The sequence below is a fragment of the Phacochoerus africanus genome, chromosome 10, assembly GCF_016906955.1.
Source record: "Phacochoerus africanus isolate WHEZ1 chromosome 10, ROS_Pafr_v1, whole genome shotgun sequence".
In the NCBI taxonomy this organism is placed as follows: domain Eukaryota; kingdom Metazoa; phylum Chordata; class Mammalia; order Artiodactyla; family Suidae; genus Phacochoerus; species Phacochoerus africanus.
This window is the reverse complement of record NC_062553.1, coordinates 137,572,185-137,599,419: the sequence shown is the minus strand read 5'-3', so window position 1 is coordinate 137,599,419 and position 27,235 is coordinate 137,572,185. Positions and strand designations below refer to the sequence as shown.

Genomic DNA, 27,235 nt, shown 5'->3' with positions numbered 1-27,235 from the left:
CGTGACCACGCGTGTGATCTAATCAAAGCCACGTCCCATCCACACACCAGCTTGGTGCTGGCTCTCATGCTGACGGAACTGTGTCTCAGGCGCCTTCTCTATTCATGTGGACGTGGAGGAAGGCGGCAGTCATGGCAGTGGACACACTGAGAACCTTTCTCCTGGGGCTCTGAGTCAGTCTCCTCAGTGGATTACTAAACACATTCCAGAAATCTCCTCCGTACCTACTGGTCTAAAAATGGATATTAATTAAAGATGAGTAAACCTACCGCAGAGCTTGATGTAATCTTTGAGGGTAATTAACACAAACTATGAACCATGGACTCTCATGCCACTTCTCCAAAGACTGCAATACGCCACTGCAAGTTCATATACCTTTGCCACCGCAAAAGCAGCCCTCCCCCAAGGCAGTCACGCAATGCACAGCGCTATCGGCAGTGGGACAGTTCTCGAGCACGTAAATCCAGCAACTATGGTTTACCCTTTGACCAAAGCCAGGCTAAGATCTGGGGATCCCTCATGGCTTTCAGAACTTCCCAGAAATTTACCAGTACATACGTTGGGGTTCAGGAGTACCTCGATTTGGGTTGATAACTTCCAATGCCCAAGCTATGATTGTCTCAACTATGGCTACGCTACCAAGTGGCTTTTCAGGGTCAGGGGACAGATGACTCATTTCTAAAATTCTCCTTTTTTTTCCAGGTCTGGTGGAGTGTTATTCAATTCTAGAAAATAAGGCTCTTTTTCTTGCTGTCTCATAGTTTTCTCTTAATTCAGACAGGGGTTTTCCATGGTAAGGCTTTCCATTCTATGTGGACTTGCCAGAAGACGTACGAAATAAGGCCATTTCTCAATAGCGAGCTTCATCTTTTCACTCACAACTGACCGTTACATCTCAGAGGCCGGGTACAGTGCCGCGAGCTTTCTTCTTCGGCGCTCACAACCACTGCGTGGGCCCGAGGAACTTCCCCCTTTCAGGTTAATGAAGCCGAGGCTGAGGGATTCCCTCGTCCAGGATCACGAGGCAAAGCTGACAATCAGATCGGGTTTGGGTGTTCTGGCCCCTATCTTCCAAGTCTTAGCACATACAGTGTGCTCATCTTGAGACTCCGTTACATATCGTTCAAAGCCTAAATGTTTCCTTCCCTACTGAGACGGCTACTCCGGGCGGGCGGGGGGTCGGGGGGGGCTCTAGGGTTCAGAAGAGAAGAACAAACGGTCAGATGTAAATGTGGTTTTCTGAGTCGGCAGGAGAGTGTAGGAATCCATGCGCTGCGATGCGGGAGAGATGCGCCAAACTCTGAGAAATAACTCGACAAAGTGAGCGGGTGGAGGAGGCCGCTACTGAACTGACTTTCTTTCGTCACCCTCTACATCCGGAGGCACCCACTGATCTTTTAGGGCACTGACTCCTTCGTTCTGGTCCACTCTGACTTCTGAGGAACAATACACAGGTTTTCTTTCCATAGTTATACCTAGATACCAGGGAGTCCAATCCCCTTTAATTTTTAAATCCAAAAAGTGTTTTAACTTAGAGCTCACTTGCAACGCTGTGTCAATTTCTGCTGTACCACAAAGTGATCCAGTCATACATGTACATACATTCTTTTTCTCATATTATCTTCCATCATGGTCTATCCCAGGAGATTGGAGACAGTTCCCTGTGCTGTACTGTAGGACCTCATTGCTAACTTTAAGCTTTTTACATCCAAGAACCAGAAAACACACTCTAAGAAGCAGTCATCAAAAAGCTCAGGCCCCAAAATCCATCTTTGAGATACCTTTGTCTCATTAGAATTTGACCTGATGGTAGCTGAGGAGTAGTTGAGAATATTTCCCTTTTTCTTAGCTGTCAAAATTCAGTTGATACATCACAGATCCCTAAAGCTATGTAGGGAACTCTTCCCTTAATTCCATCCGCTTCATTTCTAAGCTGTAAGAGTCACGGCTGGGTTCAGTGAGAGTTCTGCTTGCCATGAGTGTGAGATCATGCCCTAAGTAATTACAGTGAGCGTGCAATGAAAATATGTGGTGAGTATAATGTCAGGAAATCATGCAAATTTTATTATCATCAGTGAAGTGGTGGCTGGCGGAGAACTTGTCAGTATTTGCAACTTGAAGCTTCTAATTACCTTGATTTACTTGTAGTTCCATTCATAACCTTGCTGCTGAGCTGTTCCTGACAGCACTTTGGCATTTTACAAGAAAGGAATAATGCTACATAAATAATTTTTACACAATAAATCATTTAGAGTGGCTTTAAACTAAAACCTAATGCAGTAGCTGGCTGAGGACTTGCAAACTTGACAGGTAGCTGGCATGTGGAATTCATCTATGTATCTTAAGTATTTACTTTAAAAATTCCCCCATCCAAATCAGGCCGACTGAAAAAAAAAAAAAAAAAAAAACCTTAGCCTGCTCCATCCTGAAGAGTAGCTGTTACCTTTTGAGGCAAAATGGGAAACGGAGAGAGGACGTTTATAGAGGACAATTCCACTTAAAACACAGATTTGCTGGATTATGCTACGAAAATGACTCATGAGGGCTGCTTCCCCAGGTAGAGCGGGCTGAGCCTCAGGGGGGCACAGAAACACCCCTCCCCTCCCCCACGGGGCGGGGGGAGACTGGAGGGGGGCAGGGGAAGAGCAGGATGAGCGCACAAGCGGGGACACGAGCAGGTCCCACCTACTCGCAGGCTAGGAGCGCACTCTTGCTCCGTGGGTCATTTCTCTTCACCCAAGACAGAGCAGATAATGAAAAGCAAAAGCCCGCCACGAAAAGCCTCCCCTTAAGAAAAAAGGTAGGACGACGTCCATTACGCCCGAGGGGCAGCTGGGTCTGCCAGCTGCCTTTGGACAACTGACTTCCTACTGGGTGCCAAGCAGGTCATTATCTCTTTTAATCCGCACAACAATTCTCTGAGGTAGGTGTGATTATCCCCTTTGATAGGTAAGGACCAAAACTGAGCTGGATTAAGTCATTTCGCCCCAGACCGCCAGCTCGGAAGGGACCTTCCGAGTCGCGTCTGAAGCTGCCTGACGCGCGCGGCATCTTTGCTCCATCCGCTGCCTTGCAGCCCCCCACCCCCAAGCCCCACGAACCCCGCCAGCCCTACGAGCCCCCACCAGCCCCGCGAACCCCGCCAGCCCCGCGAGCCCCGCGAGCCCCACGAGCCCCACGAGTCCCAGGAGCCCCACCAGCCCCACGAGCCCCCACCAGCCCCACGAGTCCCAGGAGCCCCCACGAGCCCCACGAGTCCCACCGGCCCCACGAGCCCCGCGAGCCGGCTGGGTCTCCGACACCCCTGTGAGGCCCCCGGCGACCAATCGGAAGGGTGGAAGCCGGGTTGGGGAAAGGCACCCACCCTGCCAGTCCCCGAGGGGGCGGGCCAGCTCTAAAACATGCTCTCGCGAGGGGCGCCCCCACCGCCGGCCGCTGCTGCTCCGCCTTTGCACCCGCGCCCTCACCAGACATTCTCCCCAAGTTCCCAGCTATCTTTTCTCACCATGCGTCTTGCAGGGGAGACCTCACCAGACCTGTTAAAATGCCAACGTCTTTTTTTTCCCTAAAATACCGACACTCCAATATTTCTTTAGAGTGATGGTTCTCAAACGTTAGTCTGCCTACGAGTGCCTGAAGCACTTGCTAACACACAGATTACCGTCTTGTGAATTAAAAATGTGTAATGCTCTGGCTTCTAGCAGGCATCCAATAAATGTTAGTTCCTTTTTTCAGTCTACATTTTATTTAAAAAAAATGTATTATAGTTGAGTTACAATGTTTCTTCAATTTCTGTTGTGTAGCAAAGTGATCCAGTCATAATATATACACATTCTTTTTTTTTTTTTTTTTATGGCTACACCCACAGCACATAGAAGTTCCCCCAGCCGGGGACTGAACCCGAGCCTTCACAGCAACCTGAGCCAGGGCAGTCACATTCTCCACCCACTGCACCACAGTGGGAACTTTTCTTTTTTTTCCTCTCCTGCTGTCTGCAATCACGTTTCAACCCAGGAGACTGGACACAGTTCCCTGCGCTGTACCTTGGCTCCGTCTTAAACGACCCTCCTGTTTGCCTGATTTAATGTTTATCCTGCTGTTCCCCAGAGTTTGGATACCAGTTGCTATGAATCAGCAGCTGGTGTCTTGAATTAACACCTTGAGAAGAAGGAAAACCAGGGGCGTTTTGACCCACTTATTTGTTCTGCATAAAGAAGCAAAATATAACTCACTCGTGCCCTCTCACGCCTCCATGGCACAGGCAGGAGGCATAGTAGTGAAACCTCCTGTGCTGCATTCATGGCGAGAGATCTTGTCTTTAAAAGGTTACTCTGCTCAAATGTACTTGAAACGTTTTGAGGGAAAAAAAAGCTCATTCCAGGGGCCCAGGAATCTGCGATCTAGCCTCCAGGGCATTCTGATGAACAGGAAAGTCTGAGAACACAGCCGAGAGCAAGTTTCCTAAAGTAAAGGACAAAAGGGGGAAGGAAGATTACCTTAAGGCATTAGCTGTGACTCCGGCTGGCACTCCCAATGGTCTTTCTTTCACAGGATGATTCAGCGAACAACAGAGCAAGGGAAAACTGGAGTTTTCTCCACCCTGGCTGCACCTGGGGACACGTGAAAAAATACCCCAACCCCCAACCCAATGGAAAACCCCACTCAGGGCTGCATTCTAGCAATTTCACTTTCCTGGAGGAGGGACTCTAGGCTTCCCTATATATTTCTGGCTGCACCTCTGGCATGCAAATTTCCTGGGCCGGGGATTGAACCCAAGCTATAGCAGTGACCTAAGCCACAGCAGTGACAATGCCAAATCCTGAACTGCTAGGCCACCAGGGAACTCCCCAGGCTTCCATATTTTTAAGGCTTGCTCAGATGACTCTACTGGAGTGTTCTGGGTTGAGGATCACTGTGGTAGAGAAGTGAAGCTTGGAGCTTAAAACACCGTAAGAGAAAGTGACAGTTCTTCAAAGCACAATATAAGTACTGGATAGTAACAGCTACCCGTTAGCTGGGTTATCTGAGCTCCTGTACAGACTGCAAGGCTCCTGCCATTGCTCCTAGGCTGACCCGTCAGCAGCCTTTATGGACTGCCCGGCACATGCACGAGGAGAGTGAAAACCCTTAAGTCCAGCCCACTGGCCCTTCTGCAGCTATGCTCTGCACGAGGGGAAGGAGTCAGAGGCTCATGGAGAGAACGTGGTCTCAGAAGGAGAGTCCGCACGGGAGCGCCTGCCTCGCCACCAACACGCTTTGCAGTGGGGTCAGATAACGGAAGCGCCCTGCACCTGTTTCCTTGTTTGTTCCACTCAATATACGCCCCCCCCGCCCCCACCCCAGCTCGAAAACACAGGTTTCACTCATCGCTCGCTCAGTTTCACGCAAAGTGGACATCTGTACAGTTACCAGTTCCGAGACGGCACTGTCTGACACATCCCAGGTCTCAATCTTTGGATCTCATTCCTTTGGCTTTGTCATTTATTAAAGTTAACCTTTCACGCTGTGATAAATGAGTTTGATGCTCTAAGGGAAAAACAGTCCCAGAATTAAGTTCATACTGTGGATGGACAGTGTCCATTTACCCCCCCCCCTCCTTTTTTTGCGGGGCTGGGGGTGCACCTGTGGCATATGGAGGTTCCCAGCTTAGGGGCTGAACCAGAGCTGTAGCTGCTGGCCTACACCGCAGCCACAGCAACGTGGGATCCTTAACCCACAGAGTGAGGGCAGGAATCGAACCTGCATCCTCATGGATCCTAGTTGGGTTTGTAACCTGCTGAGCCATGATGGGAACTCCCACTTCACCTCTTTCTACTGTAAGCTCAGCTGAAAGCAATCCATTCAGTTACCTGTGAAACAAAGTTTCGTGAAAGGAATGGAACTGACTTTAGAAAATAAGAAGCTTCTGGAGTTCCCCTGGTGGCACAGAGGGTTAAAGACCCTGCGTTGTCACTGCAGTGGCTCGGGTTGCTGCTGCAGCACAGATTCATTCCTGGCCCCATAACTTCTGCATGTCCCGCGCATGGCCAAAAGGAAAAAAAAAATTCTCTGGCTGCCTTTTTAATAAGCTATTGTTAGATTGCTTAAACTTGATTTCATGATTCTCTTTTATTATGAAGCCAACTTATAAGCTAATCCTCTCATCAATGATGGTCCAGATAGTACGTGAGTCTGAGAGGTACCATGCGAAGCACACATGTAATTATTACGGTCCATTCATCGTGGTTTGTTTTAACTGCTGCATCTGGAAACCATACAAGGATCAGATGAGAATGGAGTCTTCAGGAAGGAGACAGGGGCGGCCTCTATCTTCATTGCTCCTATGCTCTGTCCATCTTACAGGTGACTATTGTAAATATTCCTTCTGCTGGGGCATAAAGTAACTCTTCTCATCTCTCTCTCGTCCCCCTTCCTTCTTTCCTTCGTACTCTAAGATGGCTCCAAGTATTATTAAATCAAAAAAGCTCATGTGAGAGGTACATGTAAACTTGCATTTTGGCTGAGGTGCAGGCCAATGGATAAATGGCACTTTCCATTCAGACGCTTTAAGCAAATCTCAAAATACACACGAGTGTGCGGTTACATATATGCACCCAAGTGAGCATGCACACACACACAGACACACATACATCTGCAGCCTCGAGAGCTAAACCACTCCCTTGTCTTTAACCAAAACATGGTCACGGGCCAGGCCCAGAGGCTGAACCAGGAGGCGCTGGACTGGAGGAGACAGACCTCTTCTCGTTACTAACGCTGGTACTTTCTAGCTGGCATGCAAGACTGTCGTCAGGGAAGACAGAAAAACATCTGCTGGGTTTCAGCAAGACCCTATTAGCTAACTGTGCTATGGTGATTCAATAGGAGTGTCTACATGGCCCCTCTCCTCTATGGGGCCATGTAGCTTATGAAGAATATTTTTTCAGTTACAACAGCTAGTTATTTAATTCATTAATTGAAACATTATTTTATTGTAGTTGATTTACACTGTTGTGTTCATTTCTGCTGTACAGCAAGGTGACTTTGTTATATATATATTCACTAGGTTTTAAATAATTTTTGTTATTTATCAGTACTTCAAATAATTCAAATATATACATTCACACACACACACACACACACACACACACACACACACACACACTCTTTTTCATGTTCTTTTCCATTATGGTTTATCCCAGGATACCGAAGACAGTTCCCTGTGCTAAACAGTAGGACCCTGCTGTTTATCCATTCTACATACCATGGTTTGCGTCCGCTAACTCCAAACTCCCAATCCATGCCTCCCCCACCCGTCCTTCCCCTGGCAACTGCAAATCTGTTCTTTATTATCTCAACAGTTATTTAAAATCACTTATTGGGGAATGCCCTTGCGGCATAGCAGGCTAAGGATCTGGCCTTGTCCCTGCAGCCGCTTGAGTTGCTGCCATGGTGTAGGGTCAGTCCCTGCCCTGGGAACTTCCACATGCCACAGGTGCAGCCAAAAATACAAAAAACGAACAAAATCACTATTGAAACATGATGAGTTTAGATCGCCAGCTTTGAACTGCTATGCCATAAACGATTAAATCAAGTTAAAAAAATTACAAGACAATCATATTGCTCTCAATTAAAATATTAATATTAGAGAAAAATTATTTGAACTATTGATAAAAATTTATTTGAACTATTGACAAATAACAAAAATTATCTAAAACATAGTGAATTACAAGTTATCTCCTCCTTTTCAACTTCAGTTTCACGCAAGTGTATAGCACATACGTGACATATAATTGTTGCATATTCATTTTCCATGGTTGTCAGGGAAGGTCACGTATGTAGGGGACGATCTCTAACAGAAGATTCGTAACAGAAGAGACCCTACGTGGGTGAGTTGGAGTATCGGGTTCATCCACAAGCGAGGGCAGCGGCAGTTCTTTTATGGGGACACACAGACCAAAAGTAACAACCCAAAGCCGCTACAGATCTTACGAGGACTTATAAGGAGGTAACTGCTTAATTCAGCAGGAGAGATGCAAACTGTCTATCAAGTTCTCCAACTACGAGTTGTGAAATATTTCACACACACAGTAAGAGTCTGATAAGCAGAGGTACTTGTGACGATATAATTTGTGTGGCACCTATTTCACTTGGGGAATTAGATGCTAAGAGACTTTTCACAATCCATTTTATATCCACTGAAGATCAATCATACCTCCTGTTTTCTGTCTTAGGATATAAACAGGAATTTCAGGTGAGAGAAATTTCAAAGTAAAAAAAAAAAGATGAACGGATCCATAGGTAGACAGATAGACAGGCAGACGAGTGAGAACTATTTCAACACCAACCCCCACCAAAGTCTCTGCACCTTTGTTAAAGATTGTTTTTTATTGCAATGTCATTGCTTTACATGCTGTATTAGTCCGAGAGCACGGCGATGTGATTCCGTTTTCTCTGTATATCGTCTTCACACTCTCCTCCCTAGTAGGTCATTACAAGACACTGAGTAGAGCTTCCTGTGCTCGACACGAGGTCTTGGTTGGTTACCTACTTTGTAAAGAGCAGGGCCTATATTTTACTCCTAAACTCCTAATTTATCCCTCCCTCCTCCCCTTTAGGAACTCTAAGTTTGTTTTCCATGTCTGAGTCTACTTCTGCTGTGTATAAAAGTTCTTCTGTATTACCTTTTTAGATTCCACATATAAGTGACAGCATATGATACTGGTGTTTCTCTGACTGACTTCACTTAGTATGAGAGTCTCTAGGTCCATCCGTGTTGCTGCAGATGGCAGTATTTCATTCTTTTTTATGGCTGAGTAATAGTCCAGTGTGTGTATATACCATAAAGGCTCCATACCTTTTCAAATCAACCCTATTAATAAAAGATTATTTGAACCCAAACCCCAAATTTTATATCTTTGTTTATAAATTGCATGAAGTACTACTGTACCATTATATAATTATCAATAACGTGAAAACAGAGTAAATGTTTTTATATTGGTTTACAGCATATCCAAGGGGACTTTGTGTCTTACTGTTTTTCAATCTACCTTATCACTCCCCTATCTGTCACCAGGTATGGGATGCTTTTGTTCAGTGAAAACTTTTTGAACTTATATTTCCTAGGTGCAATACTAAAATCTCCAGTGATACACAGACGAAATAGGCTTGTCACAACTCATCTATTGTGTGCCTAGTGCCTCTGAAAAAGATACTCCCTAGAAGAGCAGCTGTTGAATTAATGTGGGCATATACTGCAATGCAGGCTGTGGTGTGGTATCTGCTAGTCCTCCATCCAGGGGGGCACTGCCTTCCTGGAAGCAAAGGAGGTAAAAAAGTGAATGTTAAGGCAGAAAGGTTGGAAAATTACGTACATAATATATATGTGTTATATATATATATATATAGAAGCATATGTATGCTTTATACATAAAAGTACGCTTTACATACAGCATATATGGTGTGTATATAATATACATTATACATTTATCTTTTAAATTTAAAGTGTTTTATTAATATTCATAGTAGACAGTATCAATGTATATGCTTTAAGAGGAAATTACGGTATATTCTTATTAACTCTCAAGTATAATTCAAACAAATGTGAGTGTAAGACAAATTCTTAAAGATTTTCAGACAACTGGGCTAACAACAGGAATGGAATTCAAAGTCTATTTGAGAACTTAACCATGAGCCAAGCATTGTGCTAAATTCTCCAGCGTGCATTTTCTCATTTCATCCTTTAAGATAACTCGTAAGATACGTAGTTCTACTACTTTCCATTCACAAAGAAGAGAACATGCTCAGGAGAGATTTTGAGATTTATCCAATAGGACTCAAACACGAAAGACAGATCCAAGGTTAAACTTCAGATTATTGTGGTAAAAACGAAGGCTCTGCAGTCAGTTCTGATCGAATTTCCTACTTCTTTCCGAATACGGATGCTCCAGTGTTCTCACTGAGACGAAAATCAGCAGCATTTACATACAGTTTACGAGGGCATGTTCGGATAAGTCGCCTGTAAGTAAGCATTCCTGTGGTTTGTTTTGCTATGAATTAATGATAACTCAGGCTATCAACTCTGCCAAATTTTAATATATGTTCGATAACTGTTTTTATAACAGTTACAGCTTGGTCTTAAAAAATGCATGAGGGGGTAATGGTTAAAAACATGAAATATAACCAGCCAGACTAGGGGACTAATTACTGAAACCTTCCCTGTGCTTATATTTCGTTTAGAGGAGCATGTATTACAAAGTATCTCGGGACAGAGCTAAAGTTCTACTACAGATTAATCGACTTCCTTCTGATGAAGGAGTGCAACCTTGTCCTAAATGCAGCAGCGCTCTGGGTGTGACTCTCCTGCGGGTCCACTTCCAGATAAAACTCCTTAAGAGGGGTATTTGCCTGAGAGGAACTTCATGGCCATCTTCCTTATAACATTCCCTGGTTCTGGAGGCCACGTCCTGGGGTCAGGAGGGTGCTCCTGAACGCAGCCCCTTCTTTGGTAACATAGCAAATCCATCGGCTGAGCGCCTTACTGAGCGCCTCGGAAACGCCACTCTAATGAAGACAGCCATATGCGGATGATAGATGGATTCTGGACAGAGACAGAGAGACATGCTGACAGCCTCACAGTGTTCCCGGAATCAGCTGTATAATTCTTGGCTAATTCTTATTGCTCTGCTATCAGTCTTGTGCCAAATGCTGGTGGTTTCTTTTCTTTTCTTTTTAATTCAATGTGTTACAAAGCAACTGTAGTGCAGTTTTCTATGTAGAGGGGAAATTAGCCATAGGTGGCAGGTGTTTATGTTTTTTGATGTAGGGGGCACATACATCAGAATTTTACTTGGCCTTCTGTGGACAGACGTCCTATTGTCATATTTACATGACTACAAACTTGCTGCCATAGTGATGGGACACGGTTCTTCTGCAGATTGCTGTGTAAAACGCTAAAGAAATTTCTTATTTTACTGAATCAAATACTATCAAGCCTGTGATTGATTAGATAAAATAATCCTCTCTAAATAAATGGTAGTAACATCCTTCTTTTTTGCAGAAAGGTAACAGTTTTACCAGGGAGAAATAAGTGGTCAGAGACAACAACTGTTCAAGGAATTTACATTAAAAACAGAAAAGCGGAGTTCCCGTCGTGGCGCAGTGGTTAACGAATCTGACTAGGAACCATGAGGTTGCGGGTTCGGTCCCTGCCCTTGCTCAGTGGGTTAACGATCCGGCGTTGCCGTGAGCTGTGGTGTAGGTTGCAGACGCGGCTCAGATCCCGAGTTGCTGTGGCTCTGAGGAGGCCGGTGGCTACAGCTCCGATTCGACCCCTAGCCTGGGAACCTCCATATGCCGCGGGAGCGGCCCAAGAAATAGCAACAACAACAACAACAATAACAACAACAACAACAACAACAACAACAAAAGACAAAAAAAACACCAAAAAACAGAAAAGCAAAATGAGACATCATCAGAGCTAATCACTTCTAGTGAAAAGTGGGTTGACGAAAATGAAAATCCACGTATAAATTCTCATACATGGACATAGTACTTTCAATGATTTCGTCCAAGGCTAAAACGTTGGAAAGTATTATTTAAAAAGGCACTACTGAGAAGCAAAACTATTTCTATTTGAGATTACATGATATTATTATAGAAAATACTAAAGAATCCACTAAAAATTATTAGAATTAACGGACACATTCAGCTAGGTTGTGGCATATAAGATACACATATAAAAATCTCTATATTGTATATACATGTAAGGGTAAATATTCCATAGCCTTGAAATGAAAAATCCAAAAATGAGATCTTAAGTAATTTCATTCATATAACAGCATCGACTAGAATAGAATGCTTAGGAATAAATTTAATAAAAAGTGTGAAACTAATATTCTGAACACTACAAACTATTGTTAAAACTAATGATCTAAGTAAAACAGAAACACATCCTGTGTTCATGGATGGGAAAACTTAATATCGTTAACACTGCAATATTCCCTAAACTGATCGAAAGACCCAATACAATCCCTACCAGAATCCCAGGGGACTTCTCTGCAGAGACTGACATGCTGATCCTACAGTGCATGCAGAAATTCAAAGTACCCCAAACAGCCAAAGCAATTCTGAAAAGGAACAAAGTTGGAGGACTTGAATCTCCTCATTTCAAAGCTTCCTACTACAAAGCAACAGTAATAAGACAGCCTGGGACTAGCTATGAAGATCGACATACAGATTCACAGACAAACAACCCCACATATCGACGGTCAATTGATTTTCAGTAAGGTGCCAGGACCATCAATGAGGTAAGAAGACTCCTTTCTCCAAAGGTCAGTAGGACAACTGGGTACCCACCGTGAAAGGAAAAGCTGGACGACTACTGCTATTGCCTGGGAAAACGAACCTGAAATGTACTAAAGACAAATAGGAAATCTAACCTATAAAACTCTTAAGAGAAAAGAGAGGAATAAATCTTCATAATCTTGGATTTAGCAACGGTTTCTTAGACACTCTACCCAAGACATGAGTAACAAAAGAAAAAGATTAAATGGACTTCATAAAAATTTTACAACTTCTGTGCTTTAAAGGACACCATAAAGGAGTACACGTGGTTCAGTGGTTATGAACCTACTCGTATCCACGAGGTCTCCCTGGTGGGTTAAGGTAGGTTACGAACCCTACTCATATCCATGAGGATGCGAGTTTGATCCCTGGTCTTCCTCTGTGGGTTAAGGATCCTGTGTTGCTATGAGCTGGGGTGTAGGCTGGTGGCTGCAACTCTGATTGGACCCCTAGTCTGGGAAGTTCCATATGCCTCGGGTGCAGCCCTAAGAAGCAATAAATAAATAAACACATAAATAAATGACACTATCAAAAGACTGAAAAGAAAATTGTCAGAATGAGAGAAGTTATTTGCAAACCATGTAGCTGATAAGGGGATTGTATCTTGACTATAGAAAGGATTCCTATGACTCAATACTGAAAAGACAAATCATCCAGTTTAAAAACGGGCGAAGGGAGTTCTCTTGTGGTGCAGTGGGTTAAGGATCTGGGTTGTCACTGCAGTGGCTCGGGTTCAATTATTGTCCTGGGGATTTCCACATACTGCAGGCACAGCCAAAGGATATGATCAGACATTTCTCAGAAAATATACAAATGGCCAATAGGTACGCGAGCAGGTGGTCAACGTTATTTTAGTCGGATTGGAACAGCGAATCAAAACCACAGCGAAATGCCATTTTCACCCACTAGAATGGATATAATCAAAAAGTGTTGATGAGGATTTGAAGAAACTGGATCCCCACCACTGCTGGTGGGAATGTAAGAGGGAGCAGCCGCCCTGGAAAGCCGTGTGGCAGTTCCTCAAAAAGTTAAACACGGAGTTTTCTCCACAGCCGAATTCTAATTCCAGGTATATATTCAAAAGAAAGGCAAACACATACATATACATCTTCACGGCACCATTATTCATAACCGCCGAAGGGGGGACTCAAATGTCCATCAACTAGTGAGTGGATAGACAAGATGTTGTATACCCATAAAATGGAATATCATCCAGCCAAAGCCTGCATGAAGTATGGATCCATGCTATACCATAGATGAACCAGATGCTAAGGGAAAGAGGCCAGTCACAAAATACCATATATTTTGAGATTTAATTTACATAAATCGTCCAGGACAGAAAATCTCCAGAGACAGAAAGTAAACCAGCGATTGCCAAGGAGTGCGGGTTGGAGCCTGGCTGGATGGGGATGAGAACTAAAGGGTACAGGGTTTCTTTGGCGGGTGATTAAAGTTATAAAAGCACTTGTGTGGATTGGTTGTTCAGCGTTTTGAATACACTAAAACCCACTGAGTTATACACTCTAAATTTTTGTGAACTGTATGGCATGTGAATTATGTTTCAATAAAGCTGTGAGCAAAAAACCCAATATTTCTTTCTTTTTGTCTTTTTGCCATTTCTAGGGCCGCTCCCGTGGCATATGGAGGTTCCCAGGCTAGGGGTCAAATCCGAGCTGTGTCTGCGACCTACACCACAGCTCACGGCAACGCTGGATCCTTAACCCACTGAGCAAGGCCAGGGACCGAACCCGAAACCTCATGGTTCCTAGTCGGATTCACTAACCACTGCGCCACGACAGGAACTCCAAAAAACCGTTATTTCTGAGGCAACAATCACACACTCGTTTCCTCTGGCCGAGTCCCTGGCATGGGGAAGTTCCTGGGCCAGGGATCGAACCCAAGCTACAGTAGTGACCTGAGTCACAGCAGTGACAATGCCGGGTCCTTAACCTGCTAGGTCACCGGGAACTCCAACAATCACACCCTTTTAATATTAAGAATCCAGCCCTTTCAACGTGGATTTTCCAGTTTCGTCTGTACAACATAAGGAATTTTTTGAGGGTAACTTTATTTGGTCTGGATGAGGAAATGTCCAACATACAGCCAAAATACAGATCCGCTGACTCTGTGGTACGTTGCAAAGCTTATCAGCATTGCCAAGTTAATGGTTTAAAAGGTCAAGGGACGTGAAATAGGAGAAGGAGTTCTTTAGACTTTTTCCCTTTTTAACAGGTGCACCATATCCAGAGAAACAGTTGCTGTAACCCCTATATCCGTCTTTTTTGGCTGAGCATCTCAGCAGAAAATACTATTTTCAGAAAGTATTGTCTTGCCCACAAGTTCTCCACTTACAGCCTATCATGCTCGCCCAGCTATGAAAATCACCTCCGGGCACGGCTCCAGGAGCCTAAAGAGCGGGCGCGAGAGCCAGTCCTGTTCGCCTCTTGTCTCCCTTTTGCCTCTGAGCCTTTCTACTCAACGCATTCGTCACGTCACCGTGGTTTTGGATTCTGCTTTCCTAAAGCTCTGTTCTAAGTGAGCTGCCGCTCTTCCCAACTAAATCCCCCCCTCTTTGCCATCTTTCACCCTGTGCATTTCCAGACCTAAAATGTCGAAGTATCAAGCAGATGGGGTTGCATTTGGAACACTGGTTTGGGAGGGAAGGACTCCATGCTTTCAGCGGATCCGTAGTATTTTTAAAAACAACAGACTCTTAATAAGAGACTCACTGAATCCAGTTCTCTGTCTCAAGTGACTATTCTGTTTAGATAAGATATTCGCTACCATAAGGTAAAATCAGCACTGGCCATTTGGCAAGGTACCTAGGATGTTACAGGATGCCAGATTTTTGTCTAGTAATTCTTCAGAAGAAAGGGTGTTTGGTACACTTGGGTACCATTCAACACTTCTTTTTTTGCTGCATCTGGGCTAAAAAAGCTAAACCCTCTTCTAGCCTCGTTTGAGCAGAAGGCTCGAATAGCTTCCTCTCTGCCAGGGTCTCATGCCCACGGAGCGTCGGGCAAGGATATTTTGTTGTGCCCTTAAGAGGACGGGCATTAGGTTTCCTTTCATTGGAAGAGTACAAAGACGTGTTTCTGCGACTGGGAGTGGGTCCTTTTTCTTATTCGGTTTTGGACCTACGCGACGGCAGCCACGCCGCACGGCCCCGCTGACTGCGGCGAAGGAACATGTGGGGCGACCCGGGCCGAAGCCACTGACCAGGAGCCACAAGTCCTTCTGGCTTCTCGCACCATCTGCCTCTGGCTTCGGGTAACAGTTCTACCAGGCGACCAACATTTGTAAGCACACACTGGGAAGGCACAGAGTCCTGTTCAAATGCCTAAATGCACAGCATTTCAGTTTCCTTGTCTGCAAAACGAAACATGGTTTTTTAAAGTGTTGATTTTACCCTATGATCCAGAGAGCAGAGGGCAGTTAACACGTCTGACCTTTCTTCTAGAGAATTCAGAAATTTTACCCGTTTTCGTACGCTTAGTCCAATGCTTTCTCACTCTCAGAGCTAAGCCCCTCCTTTTCTAAATGGTGTTAAGAACGTCTGTACTTGCCTTAGTTAAATTCTGAAAGTCACTTTTAATGCAGACTGTGTGTGTGCCCACAGCAACATGGTAAAGTCCGCAGTGGAAAGGTGACGCTGGGCAACTTACAGTGTGGTGTCGCAATTTAAATGGCTGGAGAGTCCCTCCAGCCTGAACAGAGGAATGACAAGATAGCTCGTTGGTTGTGAAAAACCGTCAGATTCTAGTCCATCTGCTCTTTTATTTTTCTTTCCCTTTTCAAGGAAAAAAAGAGCAAATGCAATGGGGACCAGGGTGGCTCTAGCTCAGGGGTGGCTGACAAGTGTTCTTAGTCGCAGTCACATTATGGGATGTGGACCACGTGATAAACTGCCCTTTGATGCTTCGGTTCTGCTCACGGCCGATCTTCTTCCTCGTGGTGGGGGTGGGGCCTGGGCCCTGTATTTTCAAGGGTACCTTCCTTTTCTCGCCCTGCGGCTCCCGATTTGAAGTGTTAAGTGGCCAAAAGAACAAGCCCACCCGTATCTGGATCCTCTCCTTTCAGACTGGGCTCCAGGTGCTGGGATTCCAGAACTGTGTTAACAGGGCCTCCACCCTGCAGGTGTATGGACCCCGCCTGGCATGGATGCAGATTAAACCTCTGTGTGTGAATCAGGGATGAGAGGGGAACGGGGACGGGCTCCAGGCTGGGTAACGATCGGCGCTGGGTCTGGGAGCAGCTATTAACACCTCTCATTAGACGTCCTCCTGTGTGTACGTTGCCATGGTTACTCCCTCTCCTCCGCAAGGAACACACTTTTTCAGAACAACTTATTTCTAAACTCTGGGCAAAATGGCCAACTTGGTTAAGATCTCCCTTTGGGGAAGGGTAGACTGGCGCAAAAATCAGAATAACTCACATTTTCGTAGGGGAGAGAGGAAATAGCAAGTAGAAGGAGAAAAAGGATTTGGGAGGATAACGGATATATTTCTTGTCTTTGGGGGAACTAATATGGGTACTCACTTTTTTTTTGTCTTTTTGCCTTTTCTAGGGCCACTCCCGTGGCATATGGAGGTTCCCAGGCTAGGGGTCTATTTGGAGCTGTAACCACCGGCCTATGCCAGAGCCACAGCAACACCGGAGCCGAGACGCATCTGCAACCTACACCACAGCTCAGGGCAACGCCGGATCCTTAATCCACTGAGCAAGCCCAGAGATTGAACTCGCAACCTCATGGCTCCTAGTCGGATTCGTTAACCACTGAGCCACAACGGGAACTCTGGTATTCACCTTGATATAAACCATTTTGGGTGTTTTTAAGTGGTACTATGATTTTCAATAAAGCAACGTTTTTTAAAGCTTCAGAAAGGACGCTCTCCCTCTGGCCTCCTCTGTCCCTCCTTTACGTCCCCTCTCGGTCATGTCAGCCATTTGGTCCCAGTGGCCCAAGCACACTGTAGTCCCATGTTTATCACTGGCTGCTCTTAAACCCCTATCGAGCAGGTGACTTCACCTGGACCGGGCTCCCGCCTTTGATCTCTCATCCTCTCCCTGACCCCAAACCAACATGCCTAGGTCTCCATTTGTTTCAGGAAGTGCTGTGCTGCGGTAAGTAGCTTAATTAGTTAAATGTATCTTTAATGATCCATTTGCTAATTAATGTGTTCTTTGTTCCAGGCGACAAAAGGCTTAACCTTGTTAAAATCTACCTCTGCTCACAGGGCATTTATAAAGAAAATAACCTCCACAGTGAAAGGAAAACTCCTAACATCCTAGGTTTTATGACGCAGAATTATTTCGTGAAGACTCCTCCCTGTGTGTCCGTATTTGCTTGGGTTTTTCCCACTCTGGTCACACTTCCGTTGTCATCACCTCTTGTGTGCATACAATCTCTTGTCCTTAGTGAGGAGGCAAACTTATTTTTCATACCTTTTTTCTTTCTAAATACTCAAGTAGAATAAAAGAATTACAAACTACGTAAAACTATTGCTCACCAAGCACCCTCTGTTCTAACACAGTTGTTGAAATCTTAAGACACCTTTCATGCTCAGCAATCATGTCGGGAGGCGTTTCAATAGAAAAGGTAGGAGCAGGGCAAGAAAGATTCATATTCAAACCAGCACTAATGATCCCTGGCTGGAACTGCAGGTAGGCTGCCAGGGGAGGCTTTGGCTGGCGGCTCCATTGCCCTTCAAACCACACCATGTTATGGCTTTCACCTGTGGGTAAAGCTGTTCCTGCAGGGCACCTCTGGCAGACACTGAAGCAGCCACTGAATCACGCTTTCAGACTGGGGAGACTCAGGCAGGAGCGCCACCCACAGGAGGCGGGAATAAATGTACTACTTGGGGAAAGAGGAAGCAACATAGAAAACTCCATCTTCGGGCCAGAAGCAGTGGCCAAGATCCTAACTGGGGGAGTAGGGTAAGATACGAGGCAGAAAGGCAAAGCTAGATTGTGAGTAGAAAAATAACAATCTTCCTTATCATAATAGAAAGGTCAAAAATTCGTTGGAACACAGTGTATAAATTAGAGCAGGTGCTTCTGGACCTGAACAGTGATTAGAAGCCAGCTGTCATTTGATGTCTTAGATGCAGAGCCATGGAATGGAGAGTGCGTAACTCAAACAAAAAAAGGAAACGTGGTCTCTGTTTTATGTAGCTCATTTCTCTTAATTAACTTGGCCGCTTAACTATGACTTAAAGCTGTAATTTATTATCCCATTCTCTCAATAAAGAAAGATATAAAGGAGTTATAGGATTTGACTACGGTTCCCAACTAAATAAAAATAATTGGGCCATGATTTTCTAGAACCTAAACCAGCACTCTAGCTATTAAATGTTGGCTTCTCAGGAAAATTTGTTTTTTCTTGACCCAACGAAATGTTTAGTTACTTTTTTTCTGTTCATATCCAAATTCCTACATAAAATTCCATTATCCTGGAAAAGCTGTCAGTTAAGACTAACAAGTGGGGGAACAGATGAGTTACCCCTCATCTATATCATCATATGGTCAGTAAATTACACAGGCCCGTGACAGAAAGAGTGCAAGTATTTCATAAAAAGAAGATGAGTCTCCACTCTTGAACAACTATGCAAGCCAAATGTTCAGAAGTCAGTGGAAGTTTTTTTTTTTTTTTTTTTTGTCTTTTTGCCATTTCTTGGGCCGCTCCTGCGGCATATGGAGGTTCCCAGGCTAGGGGTCTAATCAGAGCTGTAGCCGCCAGCCTACACCACAGCCACAGCAACACGGGATCCGAGCCGTGTCTGCAACCTACACCACAGCTCACGGCAACGCCGGATTGTTAACCCACTGAGCAAGGGCAGGGATTGAACCAGCAACCTCATGGTTCCTAGTTGGATTCATTAACCACTGTGCCACGACAGGAACTCCCGAAGTTTTAATTTTTTTTTTTTTGGCTTTTTAGGGCCTCACCTGCGGCATATGGAGGTTCCCAGGCTAGGCATCGAGTCAGAACTGGAGTCACAGGCCTACACCACAGCCACAGCCAGGTGGAATCCGATCTGAATTTGCAACCTACACCACAGCTCACAGCAACGCCAGATCCTTAACCCACTGATCGAGGCCAAGGATCAAACCTGCATCCTCATGGATACTAGTCAGATTCTAGTTTCCACTGCACCACAACAGGAACTCCTAGAAGTTTTAATTTCATTTTCAAATCACTTAGCACATTTTTAGTTTGCATTAAATTAGAAATTAGATGTCCCCCTGTATATTAATAATTATTCGGAAAAGTTGAGTGATTTAGGTTAATCAGAATGACTGTCGCTATTCACGTGTTCTTGACAATGGTGACCGCAGTAATCCTTTCAGGCGAATACTAGATTTTCATTAAAGTAAGGGATCGTACGCTTAAACCACATTGTTTTCAAATTCCGGAATTTCTACCACTCATACGTTCTTTCCGGAACAGGTTATCTACTGGGAGGCCTTGTGGAAGAACACAAGGTAAAAGCTGTTGTTCTCCACCGTGGTTGTCCTGAAAGCCACTCAGAGACTCTGCAACCAATTTTTACTATCAGCCCTTTACCAACCCCTCGAAATCCACTGATTGGCCCATAAACGAAATGGTAAATGGAAGGGGGAAAATGAGGACCCAGGGCGCATTACACACGGGATCCCAAACAGACGCCTCCGTTATTATTACTGCACTTGGTTCCTGAGAAGCTCCACTTTACACGATAAAACCGTAACGATCACAGACTCACTCAGAGCCACTTCCGTCGTGCGGCTGCCATCCCCTCCTCTGTCTCAATGTTCCATGACGCAGGTCGGCGCCACTAAGACCGATGGGCCCTGGGGGAAAATAACATTTAAAGACATTTGACATGCTGAGAACGGCAACAATTTTGAAAAAGAAAATTGTGGCCCAGTAATTATGCAGGACAGTGGAGACCATGAATGAACATGGAGAAGGAGCAGTTTTAGGAGAAAGGAGAAAAGACGCTGAGAAATACGCATGTGACCGAGGCCCTGACGGAAGAGGCAGCAGCTGGGCACCCTGCAACGCGGTCACAACACCACCTTGTGATATGTTATATGTTCACTGTGCTAACTTTACTTTCAATGTGCCTACTGCTGAGACACTGTAGTTGCCAGAAATACTCTCTCTTGGCTATTGAAATTAATATTTGTGTGTGCCTTTGGCTGTTAACCACGCCATTTTGGCAAGTGCTAACAGTGTCTATCGTATCTACTCTATGTTTTCCTTTTTTCTCCATAAACACACTCTAAAATATTAATATATTTAGTGTTCATGTTCTTTGGCTAGGGTTAGCTTCTATGTCTGAATTTTCCTGACAATAATACCCATCTTGTCTGTTTCCATATTTAAAAGTTAAACTGCTGTGCGGATGTGGGTGTTGGTGGGGGAGGGATGGCGGAGGGGGGAAGGGACAGAGACGAAAGAGACACCTCTGAACAGGAGAGAAGACGGGAAATACACTTTGTTTGTTTGTTTTTTAGGGCCACACCCCAGGCATATGGAGGTTCCCACGCTAGGGGTCCAATCGGAGCTACAGCCGCTGGCCTACACCACAGCCACAGCAACTTGGGATCCGAGCTGCATGTGCGACCCACACCACACCTCACAGCAACCCGCTGAGCAAGGCCAGGGATCGAACCCGCCACCTCATGGTTCCTAGTCAGATTCATTTCCACTGAGCCATGACGGGAACTCCCAGGAAATACATATTTTTTTTGATGCAGCAAGACAATGTGATAGTCTTGCCAAGCATGCCGAGATTTGCGGTGATAAACGAATTTGGTACAATATGTTTTTCCTTTCTTTTTATGGCTGCACCTGAGGCATAGAGACATTCCCTGGCCAGGGCTCGAAGCTAAGCCACAGATTTGCCCTACGCATCAGCTGTGGCAACTCTGGGTCCTTTGATCCACTGCACTGTGCCTGGGATCAAACCCATACCTCTGCAGCAACCCAACGCACTGCAGCGAGAGTCTCAACCCACCGCCCCGCAGCAGGGACTCCCAAGAGGTGTTTCCTTACGGCAAAGCACGTTACAGAAGTACCGTAACGCTCTTCTCCCCGGGACTTCCTTGGGTTAAACCCGCACACGTAATACTCATCTCTGTTAGGACGGAACATCACGGGCTTTTGAGGCGAGATGTGATCTCAGAGATAATCAAGTTCCTTCAGAGAAGACGAAATTATTTTCTGATTTCTTAAAACACAGCCTTCTTGCACTTATTAAGTTTCTCCCTCATGTAAAGAACCAGCTTTTCTCACCTATATCCCACTCTGCACACAGCAAATATTTTTATCATGGATCCCATAAAATTTTACCTTCCTCATTTATTGAAAAACTGTGTTTCTCAAGCCTGCTTAGTTCAGCTCCTTCTTGTCCTTCACTTAACCAACCACCAGTTCAGGCACGCTCTCTCCCTTACCGAAATTACACCATCCTCGAAGATACGAAAGACCAGGCTTTAGTTTTTGTTGCGCTTTCAGGGCCAGCACAGGGCCTGATCAGGTTAAGTTATTGCTGAGTGATTCACTGCTCTGATCAGTAAGCATCAGTGGGAAAGATGGACCAAAACATCTTCCACTGTAATTACTGTGATTAATTTATCTGCAGTTAGAGAATGTTTGATACCCTGGAGAAGTTCAATGAGTGAATTAGCTCTTGATGGATTTGGCGTCCCTTCCCTGAATGCTTCTCCTGGAGCGTTTGATGAAGTCTAGCGATCTTTCTCCCTTTTTTTTTTTTTTTTTGTACTGGCTTAGCTGTGGCCGGAGTTGTATCATCGCCACGACTGCAAATGCACTCGGTACCTGGCGAGCTCTGACGCTGTACTCAGAGGCGAGGAAGAAGACGGTGGCTGAAAACAGATCAAGCTTCTCCTCTGAAGAGTTCCGAGGTGCTAAATATCCTCCTCAAGAGAAGCAGTTTGTACCACCTTGCGTCTGGAGTTTCAAAGAGGCCGCTTTTTATTTTCCACAGAAATTTCATCTCAATGTCTATTTTGAAATTTTTTTTCAACCTTCAAGTCAGCCTCATTATTGAGCTTATTAAGTACTAGCCAGGGTTCATTAAAAACCAGTCATATCCCTGTATTTCTTGTTTTGAGCAGGCAAAAGTCTGATCTAAAATGAAAATCTTCTGAATCTTATTTGAGAGCTAAAAAATATGTATTGAATTTGAAATCAGTGGCTCCTCTATAAAATTCCTTCTGCAAAGGTTTCTGGAATCCATCTCTCCTACATGTAGCATGTGAGCCGGAGGCTGGAGAGTGGCAGATGAAAGCCAGAAGGTGGAAGGCCTTGTCAGCTGTGCTAAAAAAAAAGAGGAAATTGACTCTGAGGGCAGCGGGAAGCCAGTGGAGGTTTTCAGAGGAGTGTGACGAGATCAGACGGGTGTTTTAAAAGAATGCTCTGCCGCGCTGTGATGAGAGGAACGGAGAGAGTCAAAGAGGTGGGAGGAGATCGGAGAAGAGGCCGCCTTGGGACTCTGGATGCCAGTCTCTGCTTGGGCAAGAACGCAAAGGCAGCGGGATTAGAGAGAAATGCAAGCCTTCCAGGGATGCAGCTGGAACACTGAAATAACAGGCCACATATTCTAGGGCTGAAGGAGAAGCAAGGGTCACCACTGCCTCCCAGGTTTCTTCCGTGGGCCACGCAGAGGCGAAGAGAGGGAAGCTGTACAGAGGGACTCTGGGGGGGGGGGGCACGAGTTTAGGAGGCATGGGGAGAGACGAAATTCACCTTGATGTGCATTACCACTCGGGGATGTCTGGTAGGCAGGTGGATGTGCGGGCTGGCGTTCGGCTAGTGACACAAGCTGGGAGCCATACGCACGGAGGACAGATGTAAAGCTATGGAGTTGGATGTGGTCTCAAAATAAGAGAGTGTAGAGACGGAAAAAGGCCTATGAGAGAACCCTGAGATGCTCCAACTTTTAAAAGCTAACGAAAGGGAAGAGGAGCCAGCCAGAGAGACGGAGAAGAACAGCTAATGGGAAACCCCCCAACCAGCCGACCAACCAACGAGTCTCAAGGCGAAGTCACGTGACGGTTGCAGAGGAAGAGCTCCGAGGAGGAGGGAGTGCTCACGGGCGCAGGTGTTCCTGGGGGTTGAGCAGTGTGGGGACAGAGCCAAGCCCAGATCACAACGCACCGTGGTGGGGGGAGGTTTCAGCGGAACAGTGTGTAAAGGCAGATTGGAATGTGTTGGGCAGACAGTGGAAGAGGATGGAGACAGCGATGGTTTCCAACCCTCCCCGGAAGCTTTGCTGTGAAAGACGAACGAGCCTATAGCGGAAGTGGGCTGTGGGGTTGAGAGAGGTTGTTTTGGGATTCATCTGTTGAAAATGGGAAAGGAAGGTGGGAGGGAGGGAGGGAAGGACAGAGAGAGAGGGGGATTGAGAGAGTGAGAGGAAGAGAGATGGTGATACAGCAGTGGGAGGGAATAATCAAAATAAGAAATCCTGATGGAGTTCCCATTGTGGCTCGGCGGTAATGAACCTGACTAGTATCCATGAGGACATGGATTAGATCCCTGGCCTCGCTCAATGGGGTTAAGGATCTGGCACTGCTGTGAGTTGTGGTGTAGGTTGCAGAAGCGGCTCAGATCTGGCGTGGCTGTGGCTGTGGTGTAGGCCGGTAGCTGTAGCTCCGATTGGACCCCTAGCCTGGGAACCTCCATATGCCGCAGGTGTGGCCCTAAAAAGACAAAAGCAAGCAAGCAAACAGAAACCCCGAGAAGGCAGAAGAATCGAACCAGTGCAGAAGGAACGTCTAAGAGGAAGTGAATCTCTTCTTTTGCACCAAAGGGAAGAATGAAGGGGTTGCTATGTGCCTGCGTTTGTGTGTGTACTGACTGCAGGATACCTGCTCTAATGCCTCTTACTTCCTTTGGGCAGTAGGAGTTAAGCTGTCTGATCTGGGACGGGAGGACGCAGGATTAGAGAGAGAAGAGGAAGCAGGAAACGCCTTTGTCGAGAATGAGCGTGAACTGGGGGCAAACCCAGGAAGGCTGCGGGCGGTGCCCAGCATCCATTTGAAACGGGCAGCTCTGCGCGGCTCACGTCGGCCATCCGTCCAGGCGTGATGTCTTCTGAGACCTTCCGGCCACTCCGGGGCAGTGGTGTTTTGGGGTAGAGCTTGGTTTCCATGCAGGCAAAGAAGGTGAGGGAATTTTCAGTGACATTGTTAGAAAAACCCTATAGAGTCCCTGAGAGCCCAACTTTTTTTTCTGTTCAAAGCGGATGGCTGTGGCTACTCTATCCATCAGCTACTGCAAAGCACCGTCATTTCCAGACCTTTATGGGTCACTGACACCTGTCAACCCTACTCCCGGGGAACAGTCCCCTCCTACTTGCCTTCCTCTCTTCTGGACCCTTCCTCTCACACTGGCAGACACAGGCAAGGGGAAATCTCTGGAGTCATAACACATGAACACACCAGGTTTCCAGGACCGAGAAGCTGTGGAACCGGAACCCCAGCACTTTAGACGGTGTGGAAGTCCAGGGGTCTCATCACAAGAAATAGCTGAAATAAATTCAGCGTCGTCATTATCACGAAGTGCAAAAGAGCGCTCCTTGGCTGATGATTCAGCAACAGTCCCGCACCTGCAACCCACAGACACTTCATAAGCAACCAGGCACCATCAGACAGGCATCTCTTTTTCGAGTGAGCGTAGGGTTTTGTTCTTACAGTGAGGTATACAAAGCCCGTTTCAGCAGAGCTGCACATTCTTCTCAGTGTTCAGCATCTTACTAACACAATGCGCAAGCCGCTCCCCTCCTCTCGGGTCAAAATGCCAAAAGCATGCCTTCTCTTCACTTTCCCAGATGTCATGATATATTGCTGACTATTTTGAATAGAAAAGCTTAGAGTTTAATTTGAGATTCTTTGACATACTTCCACCAAGGATCACTATCAAAGCCTGCTGATTTCAAAGAGATTCCGTTGCTTAGATTTTGCCTACATTCCTATGAGCTTCAGTTGTACGTTGTGCCATTTTAAACTCGGTAAACTTAGCTCAAGATGGCAGATACTCTGCTATTCTTCCTTTCTTATGTTTTGGAGTTTTGTTGTGAATATACATAATTCTTGCTGGTCCTTTTGCAAAGAATGGAGTATCTGGGATCGGGTGCCAAATCCAGGTTTCAATCTTTAAAAATCCTGGACTTGGAGGAGGAATGCATGTTATCCAAAACAAGGTATTCCCTGACCATAACAAACTTTGCAAGAGGAACTAGAGACTTGCTGAAGTCCCTAATTTCTTTGTTGCCATCCTTTCATGCAATTTCTCAGGCACAGGGCTGAAAGTGGTTTTAAACTGAGAGTTAAGAAAAACGCAACCGAATTAGCCCTACTATCATTCAAGCCTTTCTGTGCAGAACAGGGCTGACTTTATAAATTTTCATTGTTTCTTTCAATATTCACAGGGAAATCAAGTTGCTGAACATTATCCTCAGTATTTTGAGTTGGATCACATGGCTGGATTCACTCACCGCCTGAAAACACTGTCATGACGTTTAACTTTAGATGTTTAAGAGATTACCTCCCTGAAGAGCTGTTAACCGCGTGGTAAACTTAGTGAGGTTCCCGCTGAAAATGCACAGTCACAATGGATCATAATAGAATGACAGGCAAACAAAACTAACAAACAGGCCCTTGCAATCAAACTGCTACAGCTGAATGAGCCAAAAGATTCCCCAGATGCCTTGCAGTTTCTGGAAGTGATGAGACCGTGACGGAGGAGGACTTGGAAGCTCACGTACTAAACCCAAGCGCTCCGGAGGCTTTAACAGGAAGACGCGTTTTGTCCAGTGGTCCCTGACCACCACTCAAAGCCCTTTTCACTGCGCCCTCTCTTATTCGGGGGTGTGGTGGCCACCTTCGCAAACCCCTGATTCAAGCCTTCTGGCCAATCCTCCTCCTTCACCTCCGACTTCTGCCCCCTGCTCCCCTTACTGGGTCCCTCCCAGCTGGCAGATCAAGGCGCAGCTTTCTCCTGCCCCGAACGCAATCTCTTTTGGGTCCACAGCTTGGACTACGCCATCACTTTTGCTCCTGTATTTGTGCTGATCTATGTTTCCTTTCACAATAGGACAGGTCTATTTTTTTTCCTTTTTTTTGTCTTTTTTTTTTTTTTTTTTTTTTTTCCTGTCTTGTTGTTGTTGTTGTTGCTATTTCTTGGGCCGCTCCCGGGGCATATAGAGGTTCCCAGGCTAGGGGTGGAATCGGAGCTGTAGCCACCGGCCTACGTCAGGGCCACAGCAACGTGGGATCCGAGCCGTGTGTGCAAGCTACACCACAGCTCAGGGCAATGCCGGATCCCCAACCCACTGAGCAAGGGCAGGGACCGAACCCGCAACCTCATGGTTCCTAGTCGGATTCGTTAACCACTGCGCCACGATGGGAACTCCCTATTTTTTTTTTCTAATAAACACACACAAAAAGAACTTTCACAGTTCTGCGCGGCCCTTCAAGTCTCTACCTCTGCTTTCGCTTTCTGGGAAATCAGGAGTAATAAGCTGTGTAGCTAGGAAGTGGCTGGAACTTTCTGTCTTTCCTGTGCTCAGTTCATCCAGAAGAATGCCTCCTTGGGGGTGGGGGAGCACTTCCAGAACTCTCTAGATAGCAGAGAATACTGAGGCCTATGGCCCTTAGCAGAATGACTTAAGTCACAGGGTTTCTTCTTGTGTTGGGCTCTTCGAATTTTCTCATCTTCTTTAGACATCAGATGACGTCAAAGTATCGGTGGCTGTTCGTTTGGCGCAAATGCGAGTTAAAATGTAATCCATTGTTGGCAAGTAAGACACAGCCTGGCCGGCAAGGTGCATTCAATAAATGGTATTGCTATTATTAATGTTGTTGTACTATGAGAGTCCAGGGCTTCTTTCTCCTT

The 27,235-nt window shown here is 45.7% G+C and overlaps 1 long non-coding RNA gene across 1 annotated transcript in view; it reads right to left on the bottom strand.

The window, feature by feature from the left end:
* LOC125110369 (uncharacterized) overlaps nt 1-27,235 on the bottom strand; it is a 92,318-nt gene that overhangs the window by 63,765 nt on the left and 1,318 nt on the right. The window contains exon 2 of the long non-coding RNA XR_007130584.1: nt 20,070-20,157. This is a non-coding gene — a long non-coding RNA (uncharacterized LOC125110369). The remainder of the gene's footprint in view (nt 1-20,069; nt 20,158-27,235) is intronic.